This window comes from Zea mays, chromosome 4, assembly GCF_902167145.1.
Source record: "Zea mays cultivar B73 chromosome 4, Zm-B73-REFERENCE-NAM-5.0, whole genome shotgun sequence".
Taxonomy (NCBI): domain Eukaryota; kingdom Viridiplantae; phylum Streptophyta; class Magnoliopsida; order Poales; family Poaceae; genus Zea; species Zea mays.
The window spans coordinates 10,254,237-10,270,944 of record NC_050099.1 but is presented as its reverse complement, the minus strand read 5'-3'; the positions used below and the strand labels follow the sequence as shown (position 1 = coordinate 10,270,944).

At 39.1% G+C, this 16,708-nt stretch overlaps 1 long non-coding RNA gene across 3 annotated transcripts; it reads left to right on the top strand.

The window, feature by feature from the left end:
* Positions 1 to 11,594: 11,594 nt before the first annotated feature.
* On the top strand, positions 11,595 to 14,399 carry LOC103652811 (uncharacterized). Of its 3 annotated transcripts, none has more exons than XR_565087.3 (7): positions 11,595 to 11,966; positions 12,287 to 12,402; positions 12,519 to 12,611; positions 13,030 to 13,108; positions 13,343 to 13,517; positions 13,634 to 13,924; positions 14,022 to 14,399. It is a non-coding gene; the product is annotated as an uncharacterized lncRNA (long non-coding RNA). The 3 variants fall into 3 exon arrangements; XR_565088.3 differs by having other exon boundaries at positions 11,845 to 11,966; positions 12,284 to 12,402; XR_565084.3 differs by having other exon boundaries at positions 11,595 to 12,402.
* Positions 14,400 to 16,708: the final 2,309 nt, after the last annotated feature.

Below are 16,708 nucleotides of genomic sequence, written 5' to 3'. Positions count from 1 at the left end.
TGAGACCCCACAAATAGAGACTTGCATGGGGCCTGTCTAGAGCGGTGGCTCGGTGTGCACGACAATGATTCAGTAAGTCGCATTGAATATGTTTTTTCTCTCAATTTGGATCTATTTTCATTCATTTTTTGTGTGATGTTTTGATCCAATAACCTCTTGTTACATGATACCCTATCTTTGGAATTGAATCCATTTCAGGAATTCTTGCAATTTCTCATTCAATAAAATATCCTCATTTCACCCTTTTTGGATCTGGTGGGTAGGGACAATCACACTTTATAATCACTCTTTCTTTCTGCTCCTCGTCTGCGGTGAGCTCTAGCTTCTGTAGCAGCTCTCCAATCATCAGCTCGTGTTTGGATGGTTCTAATCACTCTCAATTACAGGAAGAGCCGCTGCAAGGAACGAGGCAGCGAATGCCTGGCTGCAACAATGGTGGTGCTATGAATTGACGATGGAGGCAGCGAATCCTCGCTCTTGGAGTTGTTGCCTGATCGCCGCCGCTGGTGAGGCCAGTTCGTCGATGAAATTCACAGCATTTTCATTTTCAACCAGGGGTTCACAAGGACGTTAGATCTCATACTATGTACAAGGCTGAAGTAAACTAATGGCGTTTTATCGGAATATTTGGTGTTTGGATGTAAGTGCATCCATATCGTTCATTTCGCATGTTATTGCTACTGTCTGAGTCAGACAAAGTGGAAACACTAGATTTCCTTTTTCTTTACCTAACATTCTCTCAACCTACCTACAATGTGCTCATCAGCATACATGACGAAATATGACCTGGACCATGATTATTCCTACTAATTAACAAAAGAAAATCAGTCTGTAGTTTCAAGGTAATTGAGGATGCTGATACTCAAGATCCTTAACCTATCATTTTCCTATATTATGTGGGCATGGTTCTCCACAGCGCTATAGTATCAGGCCTCCTTGTTGTTTGTCATGTGAACCTTTGCTCTCTCTATGACTGACATTCTTGCAAGCCTCGTTTGGTTATCCATCCGTTTGAAATCCATATGTCGGGTGAGAATTGAGATTCTAAATCACATTTATTTCATTCTGAATCCCATGTTCTGATGTCGTTGGAATTGTAAATGTGATGCTAGGTGGTTCCTAAAGGGGTCGAGCGTAAACGAGTTGGTCCGGGTGTGTCAAGTTCTACTCTTCATGAACTACTTTGATAACTGCTCTAACATATACACTATTTCTCCTTATTTTACCATTCAAACGGAGCTTGCTTCATAGTGACCCTGAATCATGATCTGAAAAATTACACCTGATGAGCCACTGCTAGGAGATAGCCAACTGCCAGCCTGTTAAGTTTGGACTCTAAATAACTGTAATGCTTCATACATCTTTCAGTGAATTCTTGTATTGGGTACTAACTTTGAAAATCTCCTTTGATGTACGACTACGGTTTATGACTGAATGCCCATGTGCTAATAATAGTCCACTGTCATTCGAAGTAGGTTACCATATTTTGTTGCCTGCTTGACTTTCCAGTCAGCAGTCACAATAAAAACGTATGTTTGGTCTGTATTTCTACGTTTAGTCTTTAGCACAGTAACTATATTTTTACTGTGGTCTCATATAACATCAACATATGACCATATGTTTGGTTTATCAGTAAGCCTAACTTTGCCTCGAACCTCAACGTTTGATTAACAACACTCTAATTCAAGCCATCTATGGTGTACAACGAATATGAGGACATTGTCCCTAAATTGTTTGATTAATAGCACTCTAATTCAAGCCATCTGTGGTGTACAACGAAGATGAGGAAATTGTCCTCTAATTCAAGAGCCATCTGTTTTCTGGTTATTGGCTTATGAGTGGTAGTAACAAATAACAAACTAAACATAAGTCAGTTCTGTCTGCGTAAGGGAACTATTCTGTTTTTATTTAGGGTTTAGTCAACTGAACAAACTGACCATGTGGTAGATTGTATGCCTTTATTAGTTTTCAGTTCATTCCTGAACAAATAACTCAATTAGAGGAATGGTATGGGACTACTGCTGTATAAAAACTACTTAAGCATGAGACAGACCATAGTAAAAATATATAAATTTGTGTTTCACGTAGTTTCATGTTGTATAAGACCTACGTTTTCTCTGTTTGCTGACCGCCTCTTTTTTAAATAACACTCCAAGGAGTAAAGCTGACACCCCATCCACAATATGTGCACTTGTCAATTTATTAATTTTGTGACATCTATCTTTAACCTGCTTTGTGGTTCTCCATCTATTTTTGATGGTAAATTGATTGGTTTGAAAATTCATGTAAAGTTAGGACTGAAAAACAAGCACTTAATATAGTTCTGCAATTTGCGTAAAGGAACAAACTATTCTGTTTTATTTTGGTTAATCATGCTTTGAATTAGTGCTTAGAAACATATACTCTGTTCAAGTGTAGGGGGTTCATCTACTTTTAGTTCTTCAAACCAGAGCGCTTTATGAAAACGTAAAACATATAATCTGTGACAAAACTAGACTATTAAACAAGCTGAAATTGTGCTATGGAAATAAAAGGTTTATTGTTGTAGTTGCATTAAACGATTTCAATTTGTGGTTTTCGGACAAACTGAAATAATCGCATAATTGTCTCATTAAGGTAACTGGATTCAGCTCTTCTGCTCTGTAGTTTGCCTGCTCAACTAAGTATTTTTGTCTATGACCATGACGTGTTTACAACTCTGCTTGCATATGTAAAATCTAGCATTTGAATTGTATGCTTCCTTGATAGTGACTAATATTGGCGAGGATCCCGTCTAGCTTCCTAATTATGTCGGCTTTCACCATTGTGTGATACCCGGTTTGCAAAGAAGAGAAGTTGGGGGTTGTTCTTTTTGTTTTTTTTCCTCATCCGGTTGTTGTTTTGGGGATTTGGGATTTTGTGGAAAACATTCACAACTAGGGCAGTAGAATTTATTTGGTTTGACGCTTGCATTGCGGTCGGGAGCTGTCGCGTGGGTTAGTTGGGCCGCAATTGGAGTTTCGGCCCATTAACCCTCCCAAACCCTAGCCGCCTCCCTCCTAACCCCCTCTCCCCATGTGCAGCCGCCCCCCCACTTCTCTTCCCCCTTGGCCGCCGCCCCCTGCCCATCTCCTCCTCTCTCAATTCTTGCAGCCACCAAACCCTAGCCGCCCCCCCTCTCAATCCCCTCCTCCCAAGGTGCCAATCCCTGCCGCTCGGATCATCGTCGTTGTGGTGCGAGTCTTCAATCGTTCTGGTGGAGGGAAGAAGGGAGGAAGGAAAGGGGGAGAATCCAAGGTGATTTTTGTGTTTATCCCTTGTTCATTTGCGCTGCAATTTAATGGATTAGAGGTTGCGTTTGCGATTGGGGTAGAGGGGGGCTGTCCAGAATTTTAGGTGGTGGGTGAACAGCAGTAGTCTAGCAGTTTCTGTGTTTTTTCGTGAGGAATTAAGGGAAATCAGTTTGGGGATCATGTAGAACTTTACCTTACCTTTCCAACGAGTATTTATGCGCTCAATTTGGAGCTATAAATTGAAAGTTATCACCGTTTGAATCCGGGTATGTGGCTGTCAAAAAAACAGATTTTTCAGGGGGATGAACAGCAGTAGTATTAGCAGTTTCTGGGGATTTTTCGGGAGTAATTAGTGTTAATCAGTATGAGAATCATGTAGGGCTTTATGTTATCTTTCCAACAAGTACTTATGTGCTCGATTCGGAGTTATAATTCAGGAGATATCGTTGTTTGAATCCAATTATGTTGCTGTCCAAAAAAACAGATTTTTCAGGTGGGTGAACAGCAGTGGTATTAGCAGTTTCTGAGAATTTTTCGTGTGTAATTAGTGTTAACCAGTATGGTAATCATGTAGGGATTTGTCTTATCTTTCCAATGAGTACTTATGCGCTTGATTTGGAATTATATTTTAAAAGATATCGTTGTTTGAATCTGGGTATGTCGCTGTCCAAAAGACAAAGAAAAACAGATTACAGGGTTCATCTTGTGGACTGTTTTGGGCTAATTAGATATTGGAATTTAATTGTAAATTGTATACAAAACTTGTGGGGAATTTTATGTAGATGCCTCTGGAGTTTTTTTTTGTTACCACTGCTGTCATAATTTTAAAGTTATGAAATTATTAAGCAGCGCCGCTGCAGTTTGGTGGGTGTAGGGAGAGATGTAACCCGCGGCGGGGTTTGAGTTTGTGCGTAGGTACGGCGTCGCTTATGAGCCTGATTATGTGAAATTGGTGTACTAAGTTGGGTGTCAAAAACAGGTGGTGGGCTTCCGGATCGTACTTGGGATTTGCCCGAACTTTCGGTAAAGGCAAGTAAATACAGTGGTGGTTGCTACCGTTTGGTTTGCATCCTATTCCCTGTCATTGAGTATGCATAAGTTTTAATTATGTTAATCATTGAATTCTATGATGAAGTTTATTTGTTTGGAAGTATTAATTCTCAATTGTCTAATATTGTGGATGATCATAATTTGGTAATGATATATGTGGTTGATTCCCATCTGGATAAAGTTGAAGTGTCTTTTTGAATCATGTTATATGAAGTGTTGTAGGCATGACATGCACATCGCATCATCCATCTTGCATTTTGAAGTTATGTCGTGATCTTATGGTCCGACCGTACCGGTACATTTTTAGCATCGTACGTTGCCCGAGGAGGGGTACGATGCGGCTTCATATCCTTAGAGGTATGAAGGCAGAAGTCATCCTTGCATTTGCAGACATTTGCACTCATGAGGAATATATGAAGTGTGACATTACTATGTTACTATTGTGGTTTCTACCTGCGAGGTGTGGTAACTAGGTGCGTTGTACGTTGTATACGTGCTGCACCTTCGTAATAAGAAGGTTGTGGAATTAAGTGGTGGTAAAACAATGTTCTTATGTGGTTAAACTGTTTGATATTATTTTACTTGCTGAGATGTGTCATCTCACTCTTGCATTACTCAATGCAGGTACTTGATACATGTTGGGAATGAGGGGAGTAGCAGCACGTCCACTTTCACTCTCACAAACGCTGCCCAGGCGCAGCCATGATTTAATTAGAAACTTATTGTCAAAGGAAGTTTGTTTTTTTTATATGGTCGTGCACACTGGTTAATTCAGTTCAGGTCGTATGTTTATCTTTCCTTGCTAGCCGAGTAATAATACTTAGTATGTTTTAGTCATGATATATGTTTATACTCTGTTGCTCCCTCTTTTATGCAATCTTGCAAAGGGGATGCTGCCGAAATTTTATATATGGACGTCGGAAGTGTAGTACAGTAGCATACCGGGTTGTTTGTGGAACCTGGAGTGTTACAGTTGGTATCAAAGGATAGGCTTTAGATTCTACGCAATTTGAAGATAAATTTGACACACTTGCACATATAGGAAGGGTATGAGTTCATATATCTTTCATATTAGTATTTTATTGTATAGATGACTAGAATTTCCTTACTCCAAACCCCTTTATGGTTTGATGAGGTATGTCGTTAACGACGTAATGCTTGATATGAAATGTTACTTCTATTTAATATTGGTTTCTTGATGTGGTTGATATTGAAATTATTATGCGAGTGAAGCTACTAATGTACTTGTTTTATATACATATCGTCATGATGTTTTTTGGGATGCAATGTTTACTAATCTCTGAGCTATTACCATCATATATTTCTATATGCTTGACTGTGGATGTTTTTTTCTCAAAAGGATTCTTGGGTTCTAGTACTTGTAGGACCGATTGTTTATTGAGCTTGTGTATAGAGGATCTAATCCGACTTGGTGTAGTGTGAAAACACTATACAATGAAGTTTTATGGTGTTGTTGAGTTGGATTGACTGTTGGGTTACAACCCAACTTATCAATGTAATATTTCCATGGGTGCAGTGCTTTACACCTCACTTTTTTTTGGCTAGTGTGGCTACTTGCCAACTTGATCTTAGAGTACAATAGGTTTGTCTCCATAGAGCAAAGGCAATGTTGTACTGTCTATGAAATCTTGAGACTAGAAGAACTCAAGTGAATTTGCAAGATGACGTGGGTAGATAAGTCCAACCATGTTTACATGATAGGTTTTCTTATTGTGTGCAACCTTATCTTTAATAATAAATAGGGTGATTTCAAGTGGATTTTATGTCTATATTATAGTTGAAGAGGCATGCATGTTTTCCTTCTATGGTTTGTTTCTATAGCCAAAAAGGTTATGCATAATTTCTATTTGTTGGAGGCTAGTCATGTGGACAATATGGACAACCCGTTTTATATTGTTTTTAATCACCGATGATACATGGTAGTTTTTTTTATATGATCAGTTCTCTATGCATGCTTGTGGAATTATTATTTGGGCCGCTTTATCTTAAACAAAGTCAATGTTTAACTGGAAGTTGCTTATGTTTGTTAGTCATCTATCTCTATAATGATGTGGTTGTTGCATTAGATGGAGATTTTTATTATATGAATGATGGTTTGATAGATCATGTATGTCTACTACTTTGAATTCATCCTATGACATCACTAGGTACAAATTGTTCAAGTGCAATAATAGGAGGTATTGTTGTATGTGAGGTTAATCAAACTAGTTGGGTTAGGTGGATTATCTTATTGAAGTCCAATTACTCCTGTTGAGCATAGTATCGTGTTATTATTTTAGTGTTGAAAGTAATATTTATGAAGCTTTTGCATGAGTCTATGTCAAGAAGTACATTAGTTTTTTCTTGTTGTTATCCCTCCATTGCTTTATGAGTATTGCAAATTTTATCTCTTTTGAGAGGGGGAAAAGATGTTATATGACATGAGCACCATTTGCTTCACGTCAACAGAATAGTTTTGGAGATTTCTAGTAGTTGGATTCTAGTGTAATAACAACCATGTTTTATAGAGCTGGAGACGGGTATGTCAGGTGTTTCATACATTGTCGGTACATGGATGTTTGACCTTAGTGGCATTAACCAACGCGGTTGTTGAATTCATTGATTGTTGTGCTTAGTGTTCTAATCTATTTGGTAGAGTGTTATTTAAAGACTTTGTGGAGTTGCATCCCAGTTTGGTAGTGGAAAATCCTAGTGTTGATGGCACCTGCCAATGACTTGGGTTTCATTTTATATTGTTTTTTTTATTGTTGATAATGTGTTGTTTGGTTTCGGGAGGCATTTTAAATTAGTTGGAGGCTGAATCAGGCTCACTTATCTAGAATGTTTTGTAGTATGTTTCTGCATCTTCCCATAGGATGCTTAATCACCATGTTTGGTCTAAACATTTGAGAGATATGGGTTTCTTAAAACATCTTTGTTGGTGTCTCTAGCAGAGTGAGTCTTTAATTTTGTACGGAAGAGTAGACATTGAAGACGGTATAATTTGGTCTTTGTGGATTATGAAAGTTTTAGTAATTTCATGATCTTTTCAAAGAGTATGGGTTTCTAATTCTCATTGCATATAATTGGAGTTAGGTTGCTCTGAAGTTGTTGCACTGTTGTGTCTAAACTTTAGGCGTCGTTATAATCACCAATAAATCGACCGCGTTTTGATAGTTGCAGAGCACAAATTTGCGAATTCTCTTTAAGCAAAACTTGTAGGTATTTTCAGTACCTTTTTAATGGGTATTTACTTGTAACTTTCTGTTAAATAGATTTGGAGAGGTGGTTGCCCGGATATAAGTCGAATCTCTAATGTGCAGTATCTCAGGCTGAGTTTAGCTGTAGGTCATGCAGAGTTGTGGGCTATAAGGATAAATTTGGGTGCAACTTTATTGCAAAAGTCGTGGACAATTTTCAAAACTTTTCCAACGCGTGTTCGTTGTAGTTTAAGTTGAGTATAGCAGGAGTTATAGGTTTTTGAATTTTAGTTGTCCATTGTTTCAATCTTATCAGTTTTGAAACAAAAGAGTTGCATTGTTTTATCGGTTTGGAAACCAATTCCGAGACACTCATTATAATAAAAGTTCTAGGGAATGTTATAATCTTTTCAGTGAGTTTATATTTGCAAAATTTTGTTAGCTGCAGGGAGTTATGATATCATGTATAGAATGTGCTTGGATGAATATGTGGGCAGACATAACATGCTTAAATTGATTCTTGTTTGCATGATGTCAGATTAGGCTTAAATGATTTAAAAGGTTATCATATTGCTTCTATACTTATATTTGTTCTAGGTGTCTCGTAATGAAGAACCTAAAGTTATTAGTCTTTCAATGAACGCTTAATCTTAGAAGAGTAATGAACCTGATAAAATCTATTGCTTGCTATTGGGACTGCATGACCAGTTTTAGTTATGCAGCTAGTTCAGTGAAGTAAACCATCTTTTCTGTAGAGATGTTATATATAAAAGTTGTAGCCAACTTATTTATCTTACTTGTGTAAAAATTTCATGACCATAGGTCTAGTAGTTTGGGAGTTATGATTTTCTCAAGTCCAGTCTTGAAATCTGTGCAGATTCTATACAGATTTCGATGCTGACCTTGTTTGCCCAATTTAAACTTCGAATAACTTATTATAAATTATAAATAAGTTGTAGTACTTTTCTTAATCGTTACAACAAATTTTGGACTAATTTTTTTTTGGAGATCTATAAGTTAAGTTACAGCTGTTTTAAGTGTGATCTCTGAATCTGTCCAAATTTGGACAGCAGAGCCTTTCTCGTGTCTTTTGACCTTAATATGCATTGAATTAACTTGATATGTTTATAAATGAATTATAGACAATTCTACTAGCTTTCTAAAAAGTCTGGGAGCACTTGAATTGGATGATTGAGACTCCAATTATGGATTTTTGAATTGAGTAGTTGAATTATGTCCAAGTCTGGACAGAATTTACGTTTAGCACTGTTTGACCTTTCTAAGTGTCAAATCTTGTTGTGATGATAATACCAAGGGTATAGTGGACTTTATAAGTTTTCCATAAAGTCCTAGTTTACTAATTTTAGATGCATATTTTTGTGAGTTAGGAGCAAAACAATTAACCGCTGTGCTGCTATCTAGAAATATGCAAGCATTAAGTTGCTCTCTTGAAGTTGCTCTTGTGTGGCTAAGTTTGGTTTAGCCTATAGGAACATTATATGCCTTGCATTCATATATACATTTCTTGAAGTACTTGCATATGTCAATGATTGATTTGGTGTCAGGAATGCTTGGTCCGAGGTATATAGGACCGTCTGCTATCTTGGCCGAGTTGGCAGCTGGGCTTAGCACATGTAATTGTCGGAATCTGTGATCAGAGTACACCAAGTATTCCATGTCTTTTTGTTGAGGAAGTATTTGCGGTATCCAGACCATCAAATCGAGCTAGAGCCGATTCCTGTGTAGCAAGAGCAGACTCTAGAGTGTCGTCTGCTGCGTATCTTAGAATCCTAGGAGCTTGAGGAGCTGATACGGCAGAAGCACTCGAACTTTTCTTTATGTGTGAGTTTTGTTGATTCATTAACCTTTCTTTTGTTGTTCCGATAGAAGCGTCAGAATTCGAGGTCGAATTCTCTTTAAGAGGGGTAGAGTGTGATACCCGGTTTGCAAAGAAGAGAAGTTGGGGGTTGTTCTTTTTGTTTTTTTTCCTCATCCGGTTGTTGTTTTGGGGATTTGGGATTTTGTGGAAAACATTCACAACTAGGGCAGTAGAATTTATTTGGTTTGACGCTTGCATTGCGGTCGGGAGCTGTCGCGTGGGTTAGTTGGGCCGCAATTGGAGTTTCGGCCCATTAACCCTCCCAAACCCTAGCCGCCTCCCTCCTAACCCCCTCCCCCCATGTGCAGCCGCCCCCCCCACTTCTCTTCCCCCTTGGCCGCCGCCCCCCTGCCCATCTCCTCCTCTCTCAATTCTTGCAGCCACCAAACCCTAGCCGCCCCCCCTCTCAATCCCCTCCTCCCAAGGTGCCAATCCTTGCCGCTCGGATCATCGTCGTCGTGGTGCGAGTCTTCAATCGTTTTGGTGGAGGGAAGAAGGGAGGAAGGAAAGGGGGAGAATCCAAGGTGATTTTTGTGTTCATCCCTTGTTCATTTGCGCTGCAATTTAATTGATTAGAGGTTGCGTTTGCGATTGGGGTAGAGGGGGGTTGTCCAGAATTTTAGGTGGTGGGTGAACAGCAGTAGTCTAGCAGTTTCTGTGTTTTTTCGTGAGGAATTAAGGGAAATCAGTTTGGGGATCATGTAGAACTTTACCTTACCTTTCCAACGAGTATTTATGCGCTCAATTTGGAGTTATAAATTGAAAGATATCACCGTTTGAATCCGGGTATGTGGCTGTCAAAAAAACAGATTTTTCAGGGGGATGAACAGCAGCAGTATTAGCAGTTTCTGGGGATTTTTCGGGAGAAATTAGTGTTAATCAGTATGAGAATCATGTAGGGCTTTATGTTATCTTTCCAACAAGTACTTATGTGCTCGATTCGGAGTTATAATTCAGGAGATATCGTTGTTTGAATCCAATTATGTTGCTGTCCAAAAAAACAGATTTTTCAGGTGGGTGAACAGCAGTGGTATTAGCAGTTTCTGAGAATTTTTCGTGTGTAATTAGTGTTAACCAGTATGGTAATCATGTAGGGATTTGTCTTATCTTTCCAATGAGTACTTATGCGCTTGATTTGGAATTATATTTTAAAAGATATCGTTGTTTGAATCTGGGTATGTCGCTGTCCAAAAGACAAAGAAAAACAGATTACAGGGTTCATCTTGTGGACTGTTTTGGGCTAATTAGATATTGGAATTTAATTGTAAATTGTATACAAAACTTGTGGGGAATCTTATGTAGATGCCTCTGGAGTTTTTTTTGTTACCACTGCTGTCATAATTTTAAAGTTATGAAATTATTAAGCAGCGCCGCTGCAGTTTGGTGGGTGTAGGGAGAGATGTAACCCGCGGCGGGGTTTGAGTTTGTGCGTAGGTACGGCGTCGCTTATGAGCCTGATTATGTGAAATTGGTGTACTAAGTTGGGTGTCAAAAACAGGTGGTGGGCTTCCGGATCGTACTTGGGATTTGCCTGAACTTTCGGTAAAGGCAAGTAAATACAGTGGTGGTTGCTACCGTTTGGTTTGCATCCTATTCCCTGTCATTGAGTATGCATAAGTTTTAATTATGTTAATCATTGAATTCTATGATGAAGTTTATTTGTTTGGAAGTATTAATTCTCAATTGTCTAATATTGTGGATGATCATAATTTGGTAATGATATATGTGGTTGATTCCCATCTGGATGAAGTTGAAGTGTCTTTTTGAATCATGTTATATGAAGTGTTGTAGGCATGACATGCACATCGCATCATCCATCTTGCATTTTGAAGTTATGTCGTGATCTTATGGTCCGACCGTACCGGTACATTTTTAGCATCGTACGTTGCCCGAGGAGGGGTACGATGCGGCTTCATATCCTTAGAGGTATGAAGGCAGAAGTCATCCTTGCATTTGCAGACATTTGCACTCATGAGGAATATATGAAGTGTGACATTACTATGTTACTATTGTGGTTTCTACCTGCGAGGTGTGGTAACTAGGTGCGTTGTACGTTGTATACGTGCTGCACCTTCGTAATAAGAAGGTTGTGGAATTAAGTGGTGGTAAAACAATGTTCTTATGTGGTTAAACTGTTTGATATTATTTTACTTGCTGAGATGTGTCATCTCACTCTTGCATTACTCAATGCAGGTACTTGATACATGTTGGGAATGAGGGGAGTAGCAGCACGTCCACTTTCACTCTCACAAACTGCCCAGGCGCAGCCATGATTTAAATAGAAACTTATTGTCAAAGGAAGTTTGTTTTTTTTATATGGTCGTGCACACTGGTTAATTCAGTTCAGGTCGTATGTTTATCTTTCCTTGCTAGCCGAGTAATAATACTTAGTATGTTTTAGTCATGATATATGTTTATACTCTGTTGCTCCCTCTTTTATGCAATCTTGCAAAGGGGATGCTGCCGAAATTTTATATATGGACGTCGGAAGTGTAGTACAGTAGCATACCGGGTTGTTTGTGGAACCTGGAGTGTTACACATTGTCCCTTCAGTCAAGGGGTAAGGTATGATGATGCTTCCATCATATTCCTTAACCATGTATCATAAGGCTTCTACTTGATAATTGCGTCTGGACAACTGATATAGTTTATGTCCAGTTACTGGTCTGTTTAATATCTATTAAGGATTGCCATCACTCTCAATAGGTATTTGATAGTAGTCATTTCCTTTGCTACTATCTATTTTAGTCTTAACATCATGGTTCCTTTATGCATTCGTCTTGGATGTCTGTTGGAAAGGATCAACTCAAATAAGTCACACTGTCATGTGGATGGTCCTCATGTTTCCCTGTTTAAATATGGTCCTCATGTTTGCCTGTTAGAAGGTGTTCCAATTGAAGTCATCTAGAGAGCTGACATTGTTTTGGAGGACATTCATTCCAAAAAACCTACGAGGCGTGTGATCAGTGAAATTAACAGCAACAGACAAGAGCAGTACCAGGTGCATGATTTGGTGTGCAATGATATTTAACGACAAAGAATATCTATTCTGATGTTACATATACACTGGTGGAAAATATGTTTTAACTTCATGTAATAACCTTTGTTAAATTTCAGGATGCAGAGACTAAACCGATGGCCTTCGACACACAAAAAGGTGACCTGAACGGCTTCTTCTAGGAACTATTTCCCTTCTAATTCAATTTTTGGGTGAGTCCATTCTACTTCTGCGCATATTTCATCGATTTCAATCATGCTTTGAATAGTGTTTAGAAACATATACTCTATTCAAGTGTAGGGGGTTCATCTTCTTTTAGTTCTTAAAACCAGAGCGCTTTATGAAAACGTAAAACATATAATCTGTGACAAAACTAGATTGTTAAACAAACTAAAATTGTGCTATGGAAATAAAAGGTTTGTTGTTGTAGATGCATTAAACGATTTTAATTTGTGGTTTTCGGACAAAATGAAATAATCGCATAACTGTCTCATTTAGGTAACTGGATTTAGCTCTTCTGCTTTGTAGTTTGCCTCCTCAACTAAGTATTTTTGTCTGTGACCATGACACTTTTACAACTCTGCTTGCATATGTAAAATCTAGCATTTGAATTGTATGCTTCCTTGACAGTGACTAATATTGGCGAGGATCCCATCTAGCTTCCTAATTATGTTGGCTTTCACTAGTGTCCCTTCAGTCAAGGGTCAAGGTATGATGATGCTTCCATCATATTCCTTAACCATGTATCATAAGGCTTCTACTTGATAATTGCGTCTAGATGATCAACATAGTTTATGTCTAGTTACTGGTCTGTTTAATATCTATTAAGGATTGCCATCACTCTCAATAGATATTTGATATTAGTCATTTTCTTTGCTGCTATCTAATTTAGTCTTAACAACATGGTTCCTTTATGCATTCATCTTGGATGTTTGTTGGAAAGGATCAACTCAAATAAGTCACACTGTCACGTGGATGGTCCTCATGTTTGCCTGTTAGAAGATGTTCCAATTGAAGTCATCCAGAGAGCTGACATTGTTTTGAGGGATATTCATTCCAAAAAACCTACGAGGCATGTGATCAGTGAAATTAACAGCAACAGACAAGAGTAGTACCAGGTGCATGACTTGGTGTGCAATGATATTTAACAACAAAGAATATCTATTCTGATGTTACATATACACTAGTGGAAAATATGTTTTAACTGAATGTAATAATCTTTGTTAAATTCCAGGATGCAGAGACTAAACTGATGGCCTTCGATACACAAAAAGGTGACCTGAACAGCTTCTTCTAGGAACTATTTCCCTTCTAATTCAATTTTTGGGCGAGTCCATTCTACTTCTGGGCATATTTCATCGATTCCAGCAGTTCATGGGTGATCATATCGACGCTCATCACCACAAGGTGCTGGAAGAAGGTTTCGACAACATTTCAAGCTAACAAGGTCAAGACTAGATGATCCTGCATTATTCATGAGTCCTTCGCTCGCCCAGCTTGAAAGAAGTTTATTTGAAAGCATAATGTATGTTGTACAAGAATGATCAAATCATGACCATATAAGTTGCAAAAAGTAAACATTTACCTTTGTTAACTCTACTGTTTTACCCCTCTCTATGCAGTCATGTTGGGCCTGTGCTTCGTCGCCGAAGGTCTTCTAGGAAGAAGCGGCCTTCGGCTGAAGCTGTTTGTATAAGATGGCCGAAGGTCCCTCTTCATGAAGCTTCGATATTACAAACCGACTTAAAGATAGAATGACATTTTAGTCCATAAAGGTCTGAGTCAATGTTATAAACTTTTATAAGGGGCATACTTGTAATCCCTCACAGGCTGCACCCTGTGCCTATAAATAGTGAACAGTATTCCCTTACGGTTCACGGATTCTGGTAACTGCAACCGCATACTCTGGAATTCAACCTTTTGTCAAGGCAGAGGTATTATTGTATTCAATGATTGGATATATTAAGAAAATATAATATAATTCGTCTATGACTTGTTTATCTCTTTTGTACCTTTTATTTTATGTCATCTTGCAATATCTATTGAAATCTTAGTACGAAGATCTAAACTTCGTAATTTTACTCTCATCAACCTTCGTCCAAGACCCATTATCCTCAAGGGAATAATGTTTCATGGACGAAGGACGTTGACATTTAACATTTTATGTTGCCTTGTTCTTAATTCATAGCACTTGAGAACGAGTCTCCAACATTGGCGCCCACCTCCGGTGAACTCACTTCCACTTTTCGAGCTGATGGCTTCGTTCAACGATCAAGCTGGAGCTGCTTCGGACCCGAAGCTGGTGCTCCCAATCACAGGTGGTTCGTCCTCAGAGCCAGCTAACAAGAAACAAAAGAAGGAAGCACAGAGAAGGGTACAGCATGTTGGGGTGCAAGGACCCTTCATCAAGTCAAGATGGTCTCACATTCCTATTACCTTCTCCCAAGAGGACCTTCAGCTCAAGGATTACCCACACAACGATGCCATGGTTATCTCTTGTGTTATCAAAGGATTTCTGGTCCACAATGTCTTGGTTGACACAGGCAGTGCAGCTGACATCATATTTGCTAAGGCCTTCAGACAAATGCAAGAGCCAGAAGATAAGATTCATGATGCTACCCATCCTCTCTGTGGCTTCGGAGGAAGACAAATTGTAGCACTGGGCAAGATTACCATGTCAGTGACCTTTGGGTTCATCAACAACACTAGAACTGAGCAAGTTGTGTTTGACATTGTTGACATGGAATATCCTTACAATGCAATTATTGGTCGTGGCACCCTCAATGCTTTTGAAGCAATTCTTCACCCTGCCTATCTTTGCATGAAGATACCTTCGGATCAAGGACCCATCACTATTCATGGAAGCCAGGAAGCTGCCAGAAGGGCCGAAGGAAACTGGACTGATTCAAAAGCAATCCATAACATAGATGGAGCTGAAGCTTGTGAACAGTACAAATTCAGAAGGGAGAAAGCAGCTTCAGCAGATCAGCCGAAGCCCATGCTCTTATGTGAGGATATAGCAGAGCAGAAGGTGCTATTGGGCTCTCAGTTATCCGAAGAACAAGAGAAAACCTTGATAAGGTTTTTGTTCAACAACAAAGATGTTTTTGCATGGTCAGCCAATGATCTCTGCGGAGTTAATAGGGATGTTATTGAGCATTCGCTCAATGTCGATCCATCCTTCAGACCCAGAAAGCAAAGGCTTCGGAAAATGTCAGATGATAAGGCCGAAGGTGCTCGCAACGAAGTCAAAAGACTCATCAGTGCAGGAGTTATCAGAGAAGTAAAGTACCCAGAATGGTTAGCTAATACTGTTATGGTAAAAAAGGCCAATGGCAAGTGGCGAATGTGTATCGATTTTACAGACCTTAACAAGGCTTGTCCGAAGGATGAATTCCCATTGCCAAGGATAGATTCTTTAGTTGATGCAGCAGCTTCTTCAGAGCTCATGAGTCTGTTAGACTGTTATTCAGGCTATCATCAAATCTGGATGAAGAAGGAAGATGAGCCAAAGACTAGCTTCATAACTCCAAGTGGCACATATTGTTATCTTCGGATGCCTGAGGGGCTCAAAAACGCTGGAGGAAGTTTCAGCAGAATGACTGCGAAGGTTCTCCAGTCTCAGATAGGCAGAAATGTGCTAACTTATGTTGATGACATCATTGTAAAAAGCACGAAGTAGGAGAATCATATTGCTGACTTGCAGGAGACCTTCGCCAGTTTCAGACAAGCTGGCTTAAAGTTGAATACAGAAAAATGCGTCTTCGGAGTAAAGAAGGGGAAATTTCTAGGATGCTTGGTTTCAACAAAGGGAATTGAAGCTAATCCAAGTAAGATTGAAGCTATACTTCGGATGGAGCCACCAACTACAAAAAAGGGGGCTCAAAGATTGACAGGAAGGTTGGCATCTCTCAATAGATTCATATCCAGATCAGCAGAGAGAAACTTACCATTCTTCGAAGTGCTGAAGTCAGCCGAAGTCTTTCAATGGGGACCAATCCAGCAGAAGGCCTTCGAAGAGCTGAAGCAGTATTTAATAGATCTAACAGCACTAACTCCACCTATGCCAGGGGCTCCTTTATTATTATATGTGGCAGCTTCGCACTCAGCGGTAAGTGCAGCACTTGTCCAGGAGAAGCTTGATGGCCAAGCCAGGAAACAGGTCCCAGTATATTTTGTATCTGAAGTTCTTAGTATATCAAAGAAAAACTACACAGAATTAGAGAAGGTGTTATATGCTGTTTTGATGGCATCCAGGAAGCTTCGGCACTATTTTCAAGCTTACAACATAATTGTTCCTTCTTCACAA